The following is a 17,737-nucleotide window of genomic DNA, read 5'->3' as shown; positions in this document are numbered from 1 at the left end:
GGGATTGCTGGTCAGCACTGGGGTTGTGAAGCTATGGTGGGGAAATGTTGGGCTGTGGAGGTGAAAGAGTAGTGGATGCATTGCCAACCGACTCCACTTGCATGCTCTGAATCAATTGTTGTGTCCTAGGAGTTATGATGTTTGGGAACCCATCAGTCAACGATCTTGACGTAGACATACCTGGTTTGGCAGCAATGGACCGTTTGTAGCTGTGAGTGGACAGTCTGGAATTAAAACCTTTGTCATCCTGTTGTTGCTTATGTTGTTAGTCGACTGAACAATCTTGCGTAGTATGGGTCCTATGCACAGTTATCTCTCTGCTGAATTGATCGATTCTCTAATATTAGTGACCAAAACTGCCATGAAAATTTTTCACATAGGTCAAGGTCTATGATGGAAGTGACAGTTTCACAAAGTTTTATAAGAGAATCGTTTGTGGTGCGTAATTTTATGACTGGTGTAATAACCTCCATTGATGGGTTCTACCTGAAGGATGGTGCTCACTTCGGAGCCCATGTCAATCAGAAATTATTGATTTGTTGAGTGATTTACCACCTAGAGTCTACCACTGTCACTTAGAGCTGAGGCCAAACTAGAATGATCTATGTGTCTGAGATGTGGGCATCATCATCATGTGCTGCAACCTGGATCACATCTTGTGTTTGGGTGGTTGCACAGCATGGAGTAGTTGTATGCTCAAGTACCAAAGCGTGTATGAAACCAATACAGTCACAGGTGCGACGATTAGTTTGCTTTCCATCGTTTCGTTTTCATGTGAGATCGATGCGAGCTGTATTTGTAGCAGCAGTTTGAAGGCCTAGCGTCCAAAACGTAATGCCCGGCATTAGAAATGAGGTGATTGAAGTACAGATATGTCTCCAAAGCTGAGACTGTGATCTATTGTCCAAAGTGTTCTCATAAATAACCTCTTGCAACTGTTGCTCCAGTGTTTTTGCGAGCCAGTGGAGCAATGCCTTTTCAGCAGGGTCAAACTGCAATCAGACAGAGATAGTAGTAAGGTGTCGCTACTAATGCAGCCATACTCACTTACGTTGCTCAATAAGGCAACTTATTTGGAAGTGTCACTGGAGATGCCATGGTTTCACATGATGAAGTCAGTGGTCCCAAACTATGTTGCTTGGTGTTGCAATTGGAATGGCGATAGCTTGGGATGAGAACTTTCCTGTATATATGCTCCACAAAAATTTTGCTGTTGATTTGCTGGGTGGTATGGTCTAAGGGAGGCCATGGAGGAAACCCCTGGGACGATGCGCAGTGTGAATGAAAACCCAAGAATCTTCTCACATGGCTCAGCTGCCTGTGTCCCGCTTCAGGTTGTGAGCAGATTTGGATTGTGCTCGATGTGGATGACTGATAAAATCGCGCGAGTTGCTGGTGTGTGGACTTGGAGCAGTTGACGAATTTCGACTTAGTGGTGCGAGGAAGCGTTGAGCCCATTGCCAAATCAGTGAGGAGATCGGAAGTTGTTACACACTGTTGGCTCACAGGCGCTTAATTGTTCTTGTCCACAGTAGGACACAATAGAACCTCACTTTCAAGTTTCACTTATACTGTAATTTGATCCAGGTAGTGAAAACATTATACACAGCGCCATGACAGTCACTTTCTTGCACCTGTTGTCCGTAAGAGCGACAAGCGTGGGATGGTTCCATTGTCATAGGGAAGGGAATCAGGTGGACTAGACTAATTAACCATTAGTAGCTGATGTTTTTCACTGTGGAAATTCCTACCTTACGGCAGACTGTCAGTGTTAAAGACACTCCCCTTACGATAGCTCAACCACTGACCAAAGAGTCTTGCAATTGTGTTATCGATGGTGACGTTCCTACCACTGTGTAACTCGCCAAATTGTGCTGTACAAGTTTTACGTTTTACATGTTTCTGGTGGTTGACAGTATGCTGTTTTGTGCCTGCCGATTATTTTGCACCACCAGGAAATTCGACGAGATAGTCTCTAATGCAGACTTAAATGAAGATGGAAAACCATCTTGTTCGAATAGGAGGCAGGAGGGTAAGTCTTTTCAGTTTGTTCGACAACAAATTCATCAGGAAGAGATTATGATTACAGATTTGGGAAGGATGAGAAAGCGGCATTTTCCTTTTCCAATGAACTACCCAGCATTTGCCTGAAGATTTTGAGGAGAGCCACAGAAACCTCTCTCTAGATGGCTAGTCAGAGATTTAAACCACCATTCTATCAAGTATGAATCCAATGTTTTATGTCAGCACCACCTTGCTCACTCATCCAATTAGAGAGGTGCAGACTTCGTACCAAGCACTTCCTTATCGAGTCACAAGATGACAGAAAGGCAGTTTAATGACCTCATGAGGGTCTAGACCTTCCTCAAAATAAGGCAGACCTTTCGGCATCATGTTTAAAACAGCAAAATTATCCACACGAATGTCTGACTGCATTTCACGAAAGAACGAAAGACTGGAACAGTAAAACTGAAGTCGACGTCACATACTGCAAACGTACAGATCGACAAATTGAATATGAAATACAGTTCTCATCAAGATCTAACGTTGTTTGGCGCTTCTAATACGAGTCTCAAAACAGTACGTTTACACAGTAGAAACAAGAAGGCCTTTACGTAGGGGGTAACGAGATATGTTCCTGATAAGAGTGCAACCCCAGAGGAGGCCCACAAACTGGCAGAAAAAAAACTAAAAAAAAAAGTAGTAGTTTAAGAATTAACGTGAGTCTACTCCCCACGTTCCCAGTTTCAGCGTTACTCTCGAACTTTCAGTGTTATTTCGTCCAAGCACCATGATAAAGGAACGACAGTCTTGTATTCGACTCGAAGCGAGTTCAGCAGAATATGGTTAGAAGAGTACAGACCGAACTGCCTTCGTTACTTTTGTAACGTTAATAAGAGAAACTAGGTAGAACGCAACATCGTATAGGAGAAACTTTCTTAAGTAGTAAAGACACTGTAACAAATTCGTCAATTAAATGTAACCGAACTGCAGAACCTATTCGGTCATTACGAATGGCGTCATAGAGCGAAGCCTCTCGTCGACGACATAAACACTTCATCCTCACTAGCCTAGAGCAGTCAATCAGTAGGATCGATAGCGTTCACGTCGTTTGCACTCGATTCTCTGGTTATGGCATGGTGACTTCTTGTGTGAGAGATTGTTCCAGTGTTGGCCTTACACTTGTCCTTCACGAGAAGATCAACGGTCCGTAGCTGCCGATAACGAAGTGCAGCATCCAGTAATAAGAACAGCACTGCAGCCATCACTGATGGGTAGTCCTAGGGTCTACCAATGCTGTTACTGTCCAGGGAAAAAACTGCCCTAAAACTCCAGCGTCGCAGGAGTCTGACGGCCTACCGTACCAGCGGGCCATGTTAAGTATTCAGCACATCACGGCATCTGATATCGCTTTCCACCTGAGGGGCCAACGTGGGTAGTGATCTGAGAAAGATTGAGTACTCCGCGAAATGGCATGTGAATCAAGACACACGTCTTGATCACCACCATCTCCAAGCAGGGCTACTGATGGGGTGTGCATACATCGACAACAGGCGGCGAACTGCCGCACCAGATTGTCACTGACTTCCACTCCCAGCTGATGCAGCATCTTTGGCTCCCATGAGTTCACTGTTGGACTCTGCAGATCCCCTCCGGGTTATGCAGACAACAGCCATCACAGCAGACACTGCAACAACTCGTATGGTGAGTAATAAATTGAATAATCTTGAATACTGTTTTATAGCCTCTAATGACGTCACAAAGGCTGTCAATATGCAGCCTGACGAAACAGTAGGGGTTTCCACCCTGGCAGGGGACGATCCCTATACTTCTGTGGCTGATTATTAATATTACAGGAGGTAGTAAAGGATCATTTTTATTAAACATAAATACAAAAACATAAAATTTGCTGAATCTGTGTAGAAAAATTAAAGGAAGGTAGTTCACTGGGAGGAGGGCCGTGGGGGGGATCATGTGTTTGTCACCTTGTTGTGATAACAGGTTTCCTACTATTCCTGTGATGTATACTACCAATGCAAAAGCAGCATATCCAAAAATGAGAAAAAAGCATTCTGGGAGTAGACTATGTGGAGAGACTACTCCAAGCACAACCTTGCTGATTCAAAATGCTGCACAGTGGGAACTCAGCGACCCAGTCAGAGACCTGGAACCTGTTTACTTAGAAAAGTGATTGTCGTATTATTAGGACTGCAATTCACATAAGTATCGTTGTCTCTTTTGTGAGTGGGATTTACTACTGAAATGAAAAACGTTTTACATAAATCACTGATAGAACTAAGCTAATTTTTGGTTCCAGAATCACATACAAAATTAAATTTTGACATAATTACACAGGGCTTCACAGCCACTACAAGATGATTCAGACTGTTCCGTTTTGTAATTTGTATTTTAAAGTATTTCATGTTTTACACAATGACACAGTACACCACTCAGAACAATTTTAGACAAAACTGGATGTTCTTTAGAATTTTTGAAAACCTTTACTCTGAGAACAGCTGGGCAGTCACTTGCATTAGGAGTTTCCCAGACTCAGTTTCTAAAAAGTGGAAACAGATATGTTTCTGGGTTTCTGGGTTCACAGATTAGAAAACGTCTTAGAGACTTTCAGTTTCAATCATTGATAAAGAAGAAAGGGAAAACAGAATTACACTCATGTAATAATATATTGAATTGTTTTCTGGGAAATGTCAGATCATAAGACAAAAAAACTTGTGGATTTTAGTTCCACTCGTATGAACAGCTGTAACAAAAAAATATAAATAATCATAATACTTTCACCACCTGCATATTGACTCTCCAAAATGTGACAATGTTTGTGACAAACGTTGTAAAAGCTTTGGAGCACAGTTACAAAAGGAAACAGTGCTAGTTTTTAAAGTGATTTACTGGTTTATGAAAAGGGATGTTCCTTCAAAATAATACTATTGTCACAAAAATAAGAGTACATAGTTAATTTAAGCTCCCTTTTCTTTTTCTATGGTCCAAAACGCACAAATCATATGCTAACATTCATTCTTTCAGAAATTTAATCTGAAATGTAGAGAACCTAATCTGGCGTTTTATTGTGATTAATTTCGGCTTCTGAGCAACCTAAAAATTTTATTTCAATTAATGAACTCAAAACAGCTGCCAGAAATTGGTTTATTAATCAGTCAGTCACAACTAATTTCACGATCATGAAATCACATCTTCAGGTGAAAAATAGGTGAATCTAAAATAGCTACAAAGTTTAAAATTAGAACTAATCATAGCTCAAATGTATGAAAGTGCTGCCATATCAGTTAGGATGTGAGGATTATGGGTCTTAAATTGTGATTAGATCTCCATGAGAGTAAATAATAGATGCTCCACATCTTCCTGTTTGAAACTGGGTTATAAAAAACGCACACATCATCTATAAAATGACAGAGGACAGGACACAAGGGAAGAAAAAGCTCTAAACAGAAAGTGATGATTAGAATCGAATCCAAAAAATTGACAGGAATCACCCAGTAGATCTAGCTTACCAGCAAGTGGAGTGTGAAAACTGCAGGTGAAGCGGCCAGGACACCAGCATGACACATACTAAGTGATTGGGTCACCTTCATGGAAGACTGTCTAGACTCTCATGTCCACAACGAGAGGACTAAGATAGGAGCCCGATGGCCCTAAACACATGTCAGCCTGAGTAGGAATCAAATGGAACTGAGACAGGAACTACATTACAGCACAAGAAGGTAGGGGAACACCTGCAGAAAAAACATCAGGACTCACTAGTGTGAAACATAGTATACCTGACAACAATGCAAACTATCTTGACTCATTGATAGTATTAGAATATGCTATTGTGCTTAAGTAAGAGTAATACACCACATTTGTGCAAGAAGTAAAAAGTAAAATACAAGAGTGAATTGACTACAATATATCAGTTAAAAATATATTGCTTGGAAAGGGCACATATGCATTCAACAGTAAACCACGTCTTAAACCAATGGAAACTTTAAAAAATAGATGCTAGAAGATAGCCACTTCCGAAAACCGTAGAGGACCTATATCATAAAATGAATACAGTCATAAAAGATCAAAACCTGGCCTAGACGAACCTTAGAGCTATACTCTTAACAAAAATAGAAACTGGTATATGCAGTCAATGTGTGACACTTTTTCTTGTGCTTGGAGTGTGAAGTAGAACAAATCAGTAGTGCAAATAGGTGGAAATTAATTTAAAACCAACAAGCTAAACAAGAGGAGAAATTTGGGCTACCACATTACAAATACACTTAACACAATATTTTGAAATGGAAAAATATTGTGAAATTGTATAAAATCTATACAGTGGGAACATCACAAAGAGAACCTAAAAAGAATACTACCATATCAATTCTGTATTCCAACCTGCATATTAATAACCAAAAGTGGGGAACAGCAAAATCCCATGAACAATGGAGGGAACAGATAACCTTCGTCTTCATCATTGCTCGTACATTCATTGTGCAAAAAATGAAAATTAGCTGGAGGGCATTGTGGTGTAGCTCTATGTGTTCATTAAGAATTAACTCCAGAGTACTTTTGTGCTGTTCCATTATTTACACCTCTTCTAAAATATGCAGTAAGTTCCCTCTGTACAATTTTCAGGTTTTAAGAAATTTCGAAATAGAGTGTGCCTCAACATGTACCCGAGCACTGAGTGCTGTTATTGAATTTGTCTCATCAGCACTCTCTTTAAATCAAACAGTACAGCATCTTCCATCTGACCAACTTATTTAAGACCACAAAAATCGCAATTAATTCTATAAACACCAGTTACATTAAAATGGTCTGACTCTGCTGCCTCTTTGTATCTGATGCAAGAACCAAAATTCCTAAGCATGAAAAAGGTGGCTATCGCATTCTACCAGTTCCACCAGAAACTCTACCAAAGTAGTATTTTCATGAGAGTTCTGTGAGCAAGAACATTTTCTAGTAAAAATTACAGGTTGCAAACCAAGAATCCAATTTTGAAGTTTTCTTCAACTAAAAAATCTCATCAGCCTATTCTAAGAACCAAAAAACCCCGAAGGTACATATTAAACAAAAATGTTTTAATAAATTTAAGAAATCAGATTTCATTCTATATAAATACAATGGAATAAAATATTAAACAAACCTAAACTATTGAAGAACTTAGAAAATTATGGGAAATGAAATATGGGTAAGTTATGAAAATTTAGAAAATTATCATAAATAAAATGGTTATTGAAATGTATCTAGAGAAGATCTGTTAGAATTTATTGATTACTTTAATAGGAAAGAAATGTTATTTAAAAAGTTAGAAAAATATAATAAAGGAAAGAATCGACTGAGTTATAAAAATTTAAAAAATATTTAAAAAAAAAAAGGTTACTCAGATGTAACTAGAGAACAGCTGTTTAATTTATTGATGGTTTTAATAGGAAGGAAATGAATAAAAAAATACAAAATTTTAAAAGAACTCTAAAAATTATTCCAAAATTAAGAAACAAAAAATAATCTATCTTATTATAAATAGTGTCAACAATATTAATAACATTTATGAATTGAATAAAAAATCTTTAAAATTACTACGTCAACTCAGTAAAATGCAAAATATAAAAAAATATTCTAAACTTAAAAAAGTCAATTAATCAATTTTATAAAAAAATCTGAAAGTAAAATCAATATTGACAATAACTTGAGTAAAAACTCTTGAAGTGAAGTTTCTAAAATTTGTTAAACGAAAAATTTTAAAAATATTTCTAAGCTTAACAACCAACAATAAATCAATAGGTCTGACAAAAATCGATAATAATGACAGTGAGGACTATTTTCAAAAACTTCTAGTAGATAAATATATTATTCCAACATTTACTACATAATTCTTTAATTCATGAAACTTTAAATCTCCACCAACAAATTAATAACAATTATTATTCGAATTTGTATCACCATGTCTAAAAATAATAAATATTAAAATATATCAAACTAATTGTTTTGGTATATTTGAATAAGTTTGACTACAATAAAAACAATCTATTCCTTTATGCCTTCCCCTAGTAAAATATTCTCCAAGTATATCTTGCTTTTCAAGAATGAAATCATAAAAAATTGCAACTGAATTAACTTCACATCCATCTAATGGAACAATTTTGTAATTGTTTTCCATGAAACTAACAATTTCTTTATTTATTTTATCTTCAATTTTTTCGTGTTTGTTTATAAATTGTAGATGTTTTGTTTGATCTAAAGTTTTGAAGAAATATACAAATGATTATTTTTTTCCAATTTAACCATCCAGGTGCTAAAATGTAATTATCAATCATTAACTTAGTATTTCAAGAACCACTTGGTCCTATAATTGCACATCGAACTGATTTTGGTAAGAGTTTACCACATTTGGTTTTTAATTTCTTTTCTAGAATTTATTTTTTGGGATCCCAATCTGCCATTATTTACATAAGTTTATAATATAACTGTACAGATTATTTCAACTGAGTAATAATTGTTTTGCCTTGAGGAAAAGGTTAAATGTTCCAAAAATGTATTACTAGTTGGTTTTTATTCCACTTTTTTAACTCTGAATATTATATCTAAAAATAATAAACTGTATTGTGATGGAGAAATGATAGTAATTCCTGTTGGTGAATATAGTTTAAAAATTTAGAAAAGTTTATACATTAAAATAATCCAAATATTCATATTTATGGAGAGAAAAATTGAAATATAATTGTTATCAAAAGTGAAAAAAATTGTGTTGGTAAAATTTAGGATTTAATAATCATATTATCGAACCTAACAAAAAAACTGTTGTTGAAGATGTGCCTAAAATGATTTCATTTGAATTAATTAACGTGAAATTTAATTTAACAGATGGAATGTTTGTTGAGCATAATGATCATTTTCGTAGAGAAACTAACATTATTGCTTCATTTAAACCTATTTCAAAATTTGGTGGCCAAATAATTTATACATCAAATAATCGAATAAAAATCCAATTTTTGATTCAATTCAAAATTCAGAAATAGCTATAACTGATGAAAATGATAATTTAATTGCCTTTATTGATTTTTACACAAGATTTGTTGTAAAAATGAATTAATAAATTTTTCCTTTAATGAATCATGAACGAAATCGAAATTTAGCAATTTTACTCATTTCCTGTTACCGAGGGAACAAAAAATAATTTAAATCTTCCTAACAAGGGAACTGAAATTAATGTTAATATTGGTGATTGTTGGATTAATCCTAATTTCTCGCTACTTTGTATTACTTTTGAAGTTATTGATGAAGATGGAACTGATTTTTCTGCAACTGATTTTATGTAAAAAATTAAATTAATTTGTGATTATGTTTTAAAATTGTTTGATGTTATTACAACCAAAAAAGGGAAAATAGTTTATCTAAACTCGAAAATCCTTTCATTTCTTCTTCAGCTCTTATTTGATTAACTGCTTCCCTTGTGAAGGAATAAAATATGTAGTGACATATTCTTAACAATGGAAAAATTAAAACTAAACAAAATGAATTTCTTTATCCATCAGAATTATCTGCTGGATTTTTTTAAAGATTACAATGAACTTATTTTATAGGGAGATTCAACTGTTATTTTTACTTGGAGTTTGAGAAGAGATCTCGAAGATTCTATTTTTTGTTGGGCAACAGAAAACGATAATTCTACAATTCAAAAAGATGGTGAAATTATTGTAAAAGTTATGGAAATTCGTGTACCTGTCGTTAAATATTAACTAGAGTTTTCATTTTACTTTAGAACAAGAGTGACTTAAAAATCCAAAAACTCATTTTCATTCTTTGAACTTCAAACAATTGAACTTGCTGGCTTACAGGGAAAAATAAATTTTACTAACTATTACTATTCTACAGAATTTGATAAAACTTACTTTATTTTTGTTGTTTTTTTTCCAAACTAATCGAAAAAATAATCAATTACTTGATTCATCTTTATTCGATCATGTTAAATTACTAAATATCTCTGTAAAAACGGAAAAAATGAAGTTGTTCCATCAGAATAATGCAATCTTGATCCATCAAATAACTTCTTAAAAGCTTATGAATATTATAGAGATTTTACAAAAATAAACCATTTAATTAAAAATTATCTATTTATGTAATTAATATATCCAGATGAATGAATGTTTTAATTACTCAAAAAACACACTGAAATATGTGCATTGTTTAATGAAAATGTTCTAAATGATAAACTTGCATATGTTATTATGTATGGTAAAACGAATTTACCTTTTGATTTAGAATGTAGAATACTAATTGAAAATTTCTAATTGTGTAAATAAAAGAATGAAAAATTAGAAAACATTAAAGAAGTTTTAACTCCATGTTTTTACTTCGTTTTGAAACATTTTCAAAAAGCTAGAGAAGGTAAAAACTGAGACATTTAGTTTTTCAAAATTAAAATGTTCTCCAAACATTTTCGAAAAGTTAGGAAAATGTTTTAATTTTTCATTCTTTAAACGTTTTCTGTGTAAATAACAAGGAGCATAAATCGTAGCACTGAAAAATCATTAAGTTAACTTAACAACTGTAGTAACAGTTGTTAAGTAGTGTTCACTAAATGATCAGCACGTAAGAAACATAAATCTTACATCATTTCAACAGCTGAAATTTTACCAACCAAATTTGGGGAAAAGATTTTATTAATTTTAGATGATAAATATAAAATTACTCTTCCACATTGGTATTTTAAAATCCTTACAAATGATGGTAATAAATTAGGTAAAATTGTAGGACTGAAATTTATTTATCAAGGTAAAAAAATTAATATTGTCCAATTAATTTTATCAATTTTAAATAAATTTTAAAAATTTGGCAATTTTTCTATTGATTAAATTAATGTTTCCTTTACTATAATTTCGTAAGTTCTTAAATAGTTAAGGTTTGGTGGTGATTTTCTTTTTGTTTTATTTATGTAGAGTTTGCTTAGGGAAAACTTTGAAATTATATTCCTGCTTTGCAACCTGGAATTTATACTTGAAAATACTGTTTGTCACAGAGCTCTCATGAACATACTACTTATCAACATAAGGCCAATTGATGACGAGCAGGCAGAGATGCACATATGGCCACCTGCAGATTTTTTGTGGTTTTGGCTTTGAGCATGCGCGACCTTTACATGACGTACCTATACTCTCGTTTTTTGAACCTTCTCTATTCCATTGTCAGTTCTGGAATACATTGACATGGATCATCGAGAATTAATATATTTAAGCTATCTTCATCATTCCCCACATGTCTTGTCAAAGGCCAGCCGGGGTGGCCGAGTGATTCTAGGCCCTAAAGTCGGGAACTGCGCGACCGCTACAGTCGCAGGTTCGAGTCCTGCCTTGGGCATGGATGTGTGTGATGTCCTTAGGTTAGTTAGGTTTAAGTAGTTCTAAGTTCTGGGGGACTGATGAACTTAAAAGTCCCATAGTGCTCAGAGCCATTTGAACCATTTTTGGTCTTGCCAAATGTGTGGAGTCACTAATGTCAAAATGGTCTTCCTTTCGTGTTGCTCTCTGTCCGGTGACACTATCCCCATACTCAGCGCAAATGTTTCCAGCTGCCTCAGCTGCTGTCACACCTCTTCTCCACTCAAACTGAAGAATATGTCGAAAACTTCCCGAATTCTCCACTTGGTACTCCATTTTCTAGCTTCCATAGCTCCACTCACTATCTCAAAATGACAAGATGACAATATGTAAACTCAAATAGCAACAATGAATTACAAATAAAATGTGACAGTCTATAAAAACACTTAGCAGCTGTAATACCACCACGAAAACAAAAACGTTATGAACTTACATGCCAACCTAAAAATTTCCCTATTTTTATTGCTTAGTGCTTAATGTTTCTTATTTGTGACACATTATGCTGATTTTGGCATTGATTTAACATAATTTAAGATATAACATTTGACTCTCTCATACGTTATCCACTGCTTAAACTAACTATTATTTAATTACAGGTTTATGCACTTTTTCTGATAAACGAAGTTCATCATATGTTGTTCGTTCCTCAACATCATTTCCTTTCAGATATGTTTTAACTGTATGCAGGTGAAATGGTATATGTAATTTATGTATAAAAATGTTTTCATGTTAAAGGTTTGTTGTTATTTATATTTCTGCCATGATGTAGTCTCACTACACATCATGCATATCCATAAAACTTGCATCAGAAAAAGTAAAGTATTTTGACATGATTGGCAGAGAGACCCCAGGGGGCAGGTTCAGCTGCCTGGAAAGGTTTTCCCTTCCTTCAGCCACAGTGGCATCTTTCCTTCGCAAAGTATGCGATTTGTGTGCTAGGCATATATCACACATTTATATGATTATAATGGACATGTGTCTGCAGTGTGCTATGTTTGCATTGTATGATGGTGACAGAGGGCAGAAGCCGAAGTCTGCACAATGACATAGCCTGCTTCTGTTGAAGAGCACCAAGGGGGCACTGAACTTAACATCTCCATCCTGTGGTTGGATGACCATCATGTCCTCACTCTATGAGACTCTGTGGAGAGGTTTGGAATTTAATCCATGATGATGGTGCGAAGTCTAATGATCAGGAACTCTATGCCAACACCCCTTTAACATAAAGTTGAAGGGCAAATTGGTAACAATGCATGATTAACGTGGGTGGTAACCCATCTAAGTACTGGCCACACTCTTCATTGCTTAAGTTTTGCGGTGCAATGGGAACTGGGGTATTCAGTGAGGCAAGTCCATTAGCAGTTTATGTTAGGAACATTACCTTCTCTACACTCAGCTGTTTCCAGCAAACTGTATGTAATACATACATGTTCTTGTATCATTTTGTAGCTTAAGGTCTTAGCTAGAAGTTTCATCATATGTTTTATGGAGTGTTGTTACACCAGCCAATGAGAGAAAACTAACTTACAAGTGGAAGCCTACCTTTAAGTGTGTGAATTCATACAAAACATGATTGGTTCGCATTGATGCTATAAAACTATTAAATAAATTAGCCAATTTGTAATAATTTAACACTGCACAATTCAAAAATAAGCAAGCTATCAAATTATGTGATACGAAGAGTATTGTAAGGTAATGCCCATATATGGGTGTATTAGTGTGAGTGTGAATGGTGTGATACTGCAGCTCTGACAGCATTTGAGTGCAGGATGATGTCACAGTAATAATTTAAGGGAACCCGGAACATAAAAATTACGAAATTTTGGGTTTTCAGTTTATTGTGAAATAAAATACTACAGATCTTCCTCTTTAAAATGACATATTAATCTTACCTGTAGCTCAACTCCAAGTATTGAAAATATTATTTTCAATAATGTGCTGTAGAGGGCATATCGTGACATTGAATTTCTATGGATACATGTTCACTGAAAACATCGTTTTTCAGAACTTCCAGTCTTTCCAAAGATTTTATATTATGTTGGCAACACGATTTGATAGGCAACTGTTTTGTCTGCATATTGTAGTCTTTGGATACTGTTGTTTACACCAAGCATTTGGTGATTATTGCACGATTTGTGTTGTATTTCTATTACGTAACTGGAACTTATCAAATATGACTCGATTTAGTAACAGAGTTTACAAGAGGAAAAAGCCTCCTCTGAGGTACACTAGTGGAACTATGACAATTTCTCCGACCTTGGGAAATGATTCTGAAAATAGTGAGGTTATTCATGAAGTGAAATCTACTCCTGTCTCTATCACAAGCAAGAAGTTGCATGGATCAACTGAAAAATACTGCAGTTTATTGGAGAAGTGTAGTGAGGATAATGTGAACGAAATAATTAACATTTCATTGCTCTCAAAGGTGATTGAGAGTTCAGTACTGCATAAGGAATATTGCAAATTGAGTATGTCAGTAAATGTCAAGGGACACATAGGACTTGCAGCAGAAATCTGTCTCCATTGTACTAGTTGTCGTTACAGTGATTCATTTTGGAACTCAGAATATGTCGAATAGGCCAAGGTGAAACTGATAGTGAGAAAAACAAGTACTATGGTGTAAATATCAGATGTGTTTATGCTCTAAGGTCAATCGGTGAGGGATACTCTGCTGGTCAAATGTTTTGTGGTGTAATGAATCTACCACTACCACCAACGAAATTCTCAAAATATAACTCGGTTGTTAGATCCTGTGTTGAAGATATTGCCCAAGAATCCATGAAAGAAGCAGTGGAGGAGGCTGTGGCGGTGAATGAAGAAATTGCAGATGTTCAGAATCCTCGGAACCTGACTGTCGCACTAGATGGTACATGGCAGAAGTGCGGGCACACTTCACATAGTGGGGTAATAACGGCAACAAGTGCTGATACTACAAAAGTTATAGATGTTGTAATTAAATCCAAGCACTGTAGGGTTCCTAAAAGAGAGAAGGATGAGCATGCAGAAAACTGTCGAAGGAATTACAGTGGGTCTAGTGGGGCCATGGAAGTTTCCTGTGTGAAAGATATTTTCAGTTGCTCTCTTCTGTGGTACAAGGTCAGATACCTACAGTTCCTGGGTGATGGTGATTCGAAGTCTTTTGCTGCTGCATCTGAGCTGAAACCTTGTGGAAATGATGTTACCATTACTAAACAAGAGTCCAAAGGTCACGTTCAGAAAGATTCATCTCATATATACGTTATGTAGCTCAGCCTAAAAAATAATCAATGTCTTTATCTTTATAAGAAATCCCCCTTCTCTGCAATGAAAGAAATTGCATTATCAGGCTCAATCGGTCCAAGTATTGACAGACATAAAGTACTCAAAGTGCTACAAATCAGTACTTGCAGCATTAGGAATAAAGAAGTAAGAAAGTGGATGCAGCTTATGTATTGGAACACTGGTTAACTGAATCTGAAATAGATATTTTTGTTCCTCAAGGATATGTTGTGGCCAGCATTATGTGTAGAAAAGAGAAAAAAATGGTGGAGTTGTAGTTTTTATCAAAGGAGTGTGAAATTCACAAAATTTGATGTAAGTCAGTTTTGTTCTGAAGTAGATTGTGAGTTTAGCTGCAGATAGCTCATAGACGAGAATATGATAGTTCTAAGTCTCTACAGGTCTCGAAATGGAGCAATAGAAATATTCTTGAAAAATTTTGAGCTTGCTGTGAAAAAATATTAAGGAAAAAGGAAAACATCGCTGTCTGTGGTGACTTCAATTAGAAATGCCAAACTGTGACAAGCAAGTATCAAGAACTTTTTTCAGTACCTTCAGGTCATTAAATTGCTTCTGCGACTCACTAAATTTATTCTGCTACTCATAAAGAAGCCTGCTTGGGTAACATTATTCTTAACTACTCTAATGAGATTTTTATTGTTAGACGTTCAGATGGATGCATCTCTGACCATGAACCATTACTTCTTACACTCTCCAGGAAATGGTCAAGTCACATCAATAATATCATTGAGAATGAAAATGAAGTGACTTTGGTGAGATGTCAGGAAGATGAATTTGTGAACTTGTTTGCTGACACAGTAAGTTAGATGAAACAGGACTTTTTTATGAAACATAGATTGCACAAACAAACGTTGAAACTGAGTTTGACAGATTCTTTAGAAAATATATTGAAGTGTGATACACTTGCTCACCCCTAAGAAAAACTAAGTTTGCATGTAAGCCTAAAACAAAGTTCGCAAACTGATGTACTAAACAACTTGAAAACATTAGGGAACAAATATTGTAACTGTGAAATGCACATAAAAAGAACTGTGCGAGTGTCACTAACCTAGCTAGTATAAATTATAGGACGTATCTGAAGTATAAAAATTCTGATAAAATTAAGCTGCTTGATGGAAAAATTCAGCATATGAAAGGTTTATAGAAATTGCACAAACAAATGTAAAGTGGCAGGGCATATTATCACACAAGAACATTCCCCTAACCGCACACTAGAAGTATCACATGAACCAGACCAACTGAACAAATTCTTTGTGTCTTCAGTTAAAGAAATTGGAATTGAGCCAACTTGACCAATACATCTACAAGTAAACTACTTGGCAAGCAGCTGCCAGTGAAATGATCCTTTCAGTGGAAAATTCACTGATGTAATAAAAGCAGTAAAAAAATTCTCCAACTGTAAAACTATGGATAATTACTGGCTATCCAACTGCATTATCAAGAAAACTTTTCGTTTTATCTGTGAACCTCTAGGCTTCATTTTCAACAAATGTAGTCAGTTCATAATTTTCCTTGCATCATTGAAATTCAAAACTTACACTAATTTTTTAAAAAGAAGACAAAAATCTCCCCAAAATTACCACCCAGTCTCAGTAGTTCCTGAAATTTCCAAAACAGTTGAAGCTCTTAGATGCAATCAATTAAGTGATTATTCTGAAGAAAATAATTTCCTTTCCAACAAACACTTTGGTTACACATGAGGAAAAAATACTTCTTCAGCAGTTCTTGACATTGTAAAATAGATAATGACTGCTTTTGAAAATAAGGATAAAGCTTCACTGTTTTACATGACCCGAGTAAGGTCTTTGATTCCCTATGAAGTATTGTTTGAGACGCTTGAGTTTTATGGAGTACAAACTACAGCACTAAAAATAATTGATTCTTACAGAAAACAGTATGTTTCAGTGAGAAACAGACTTTCTCTAATGGAAAAGGTGGAGATAGGTGTACCACAGAGATCAGTGCTTGGACCACTCTTTTCCATAAGTGATTAGCCACATAAATTCCTCAGTCTATGGCCTACTACATAGATGATACAACAGTAAGAGCAACTCATCAGGACACATCAGCATTACTACAAATGTCACTGTAATCACTAAATGCTGCAGTAAAATAGTTCTGCTCCAAAACAGTGCCATTAATCCTGACAAGACCCAGAATCTTGTCTTATGCCTATCTGATGATATAGAAACTAGAACAGTTAAACTTTTAGAATTCCAAATCGAGCTGGGGAGAACACATCAGTTACATTTGCAAAAGAATGTCAAGAGTAACATACCTAATGATGAAACTGAGAGATTTAGTTACTTCTAACTATTGAAGACTGAGATATTTTGGACTGTTCCAGTCTCACATTTCTTACAGAGTGCTAACATGGAGCTACTCTACACATATAGGTGATATACTCAAGATTAAAAAAAATTCATAAGAGAAATGTGTAGGGCTGGACCAACAGATCACTGCCAACCTCTGTTCAGAAAACTCAGTATTCAATATACTTATATCTGTAAATCTATGTATATATATGAACACACACACACACACAGGTACACACACACACACACACACACACACACACACACACACACACACACACACACAGGTACACACACACACACACACACACACACACACACACACACACACACACACACACACACATATATATATATATATATATATTCTCATCACTATACATTAAAACAAATATCAAAGAATTTCATATTAGAGGAGATACACACCAGCACATCAGTGGAAAAATTGAAATTGATATTCTGAGACACAGACTAGTAAAAACAGTCCACTCACCCACAGGAAGCTCTCTAACAACCTTCAACAAATTACTACCCACAGCGTGGTCCCTGACTTCTAAATTATTTCAAGGAAAACTGTACAGCTGGCTGACTGGCTGAAAATCCATTTTATAATATAACAGAATTTTTGGATTTAAAAATGACATATGTTAAAATGTAAAAGATATGGCTAAATGTTTGTAGTTGTGAATGTCATTCAGTATAAATGCTTGTAGTTGTGTATATGATTAAGCATAAATATCTGTGATTGAGCATGTAATATAATAT

Source organism: Schistocerca piceifrons, chromosome 7, assembly GCF_021461385.2.
Source record: "Schistocerca piceifrons isolate TAMUIC-IGC-003096 chromosome 7, iqSchPice1.1, whole genome shotgun sequence".
NCBI classification, from domain to species: domain Eukaryota; kingdom Metazoa; phylum Arthropoda; class Insecta; order Orthoptera; family Acrididae; genus Schistocerca; species Schistocerca piceifrons.
The sequence above is the reverse complement of the archived record's forward strand: the minus strand, read 5'-3'. Positions refer to the sequence as shown.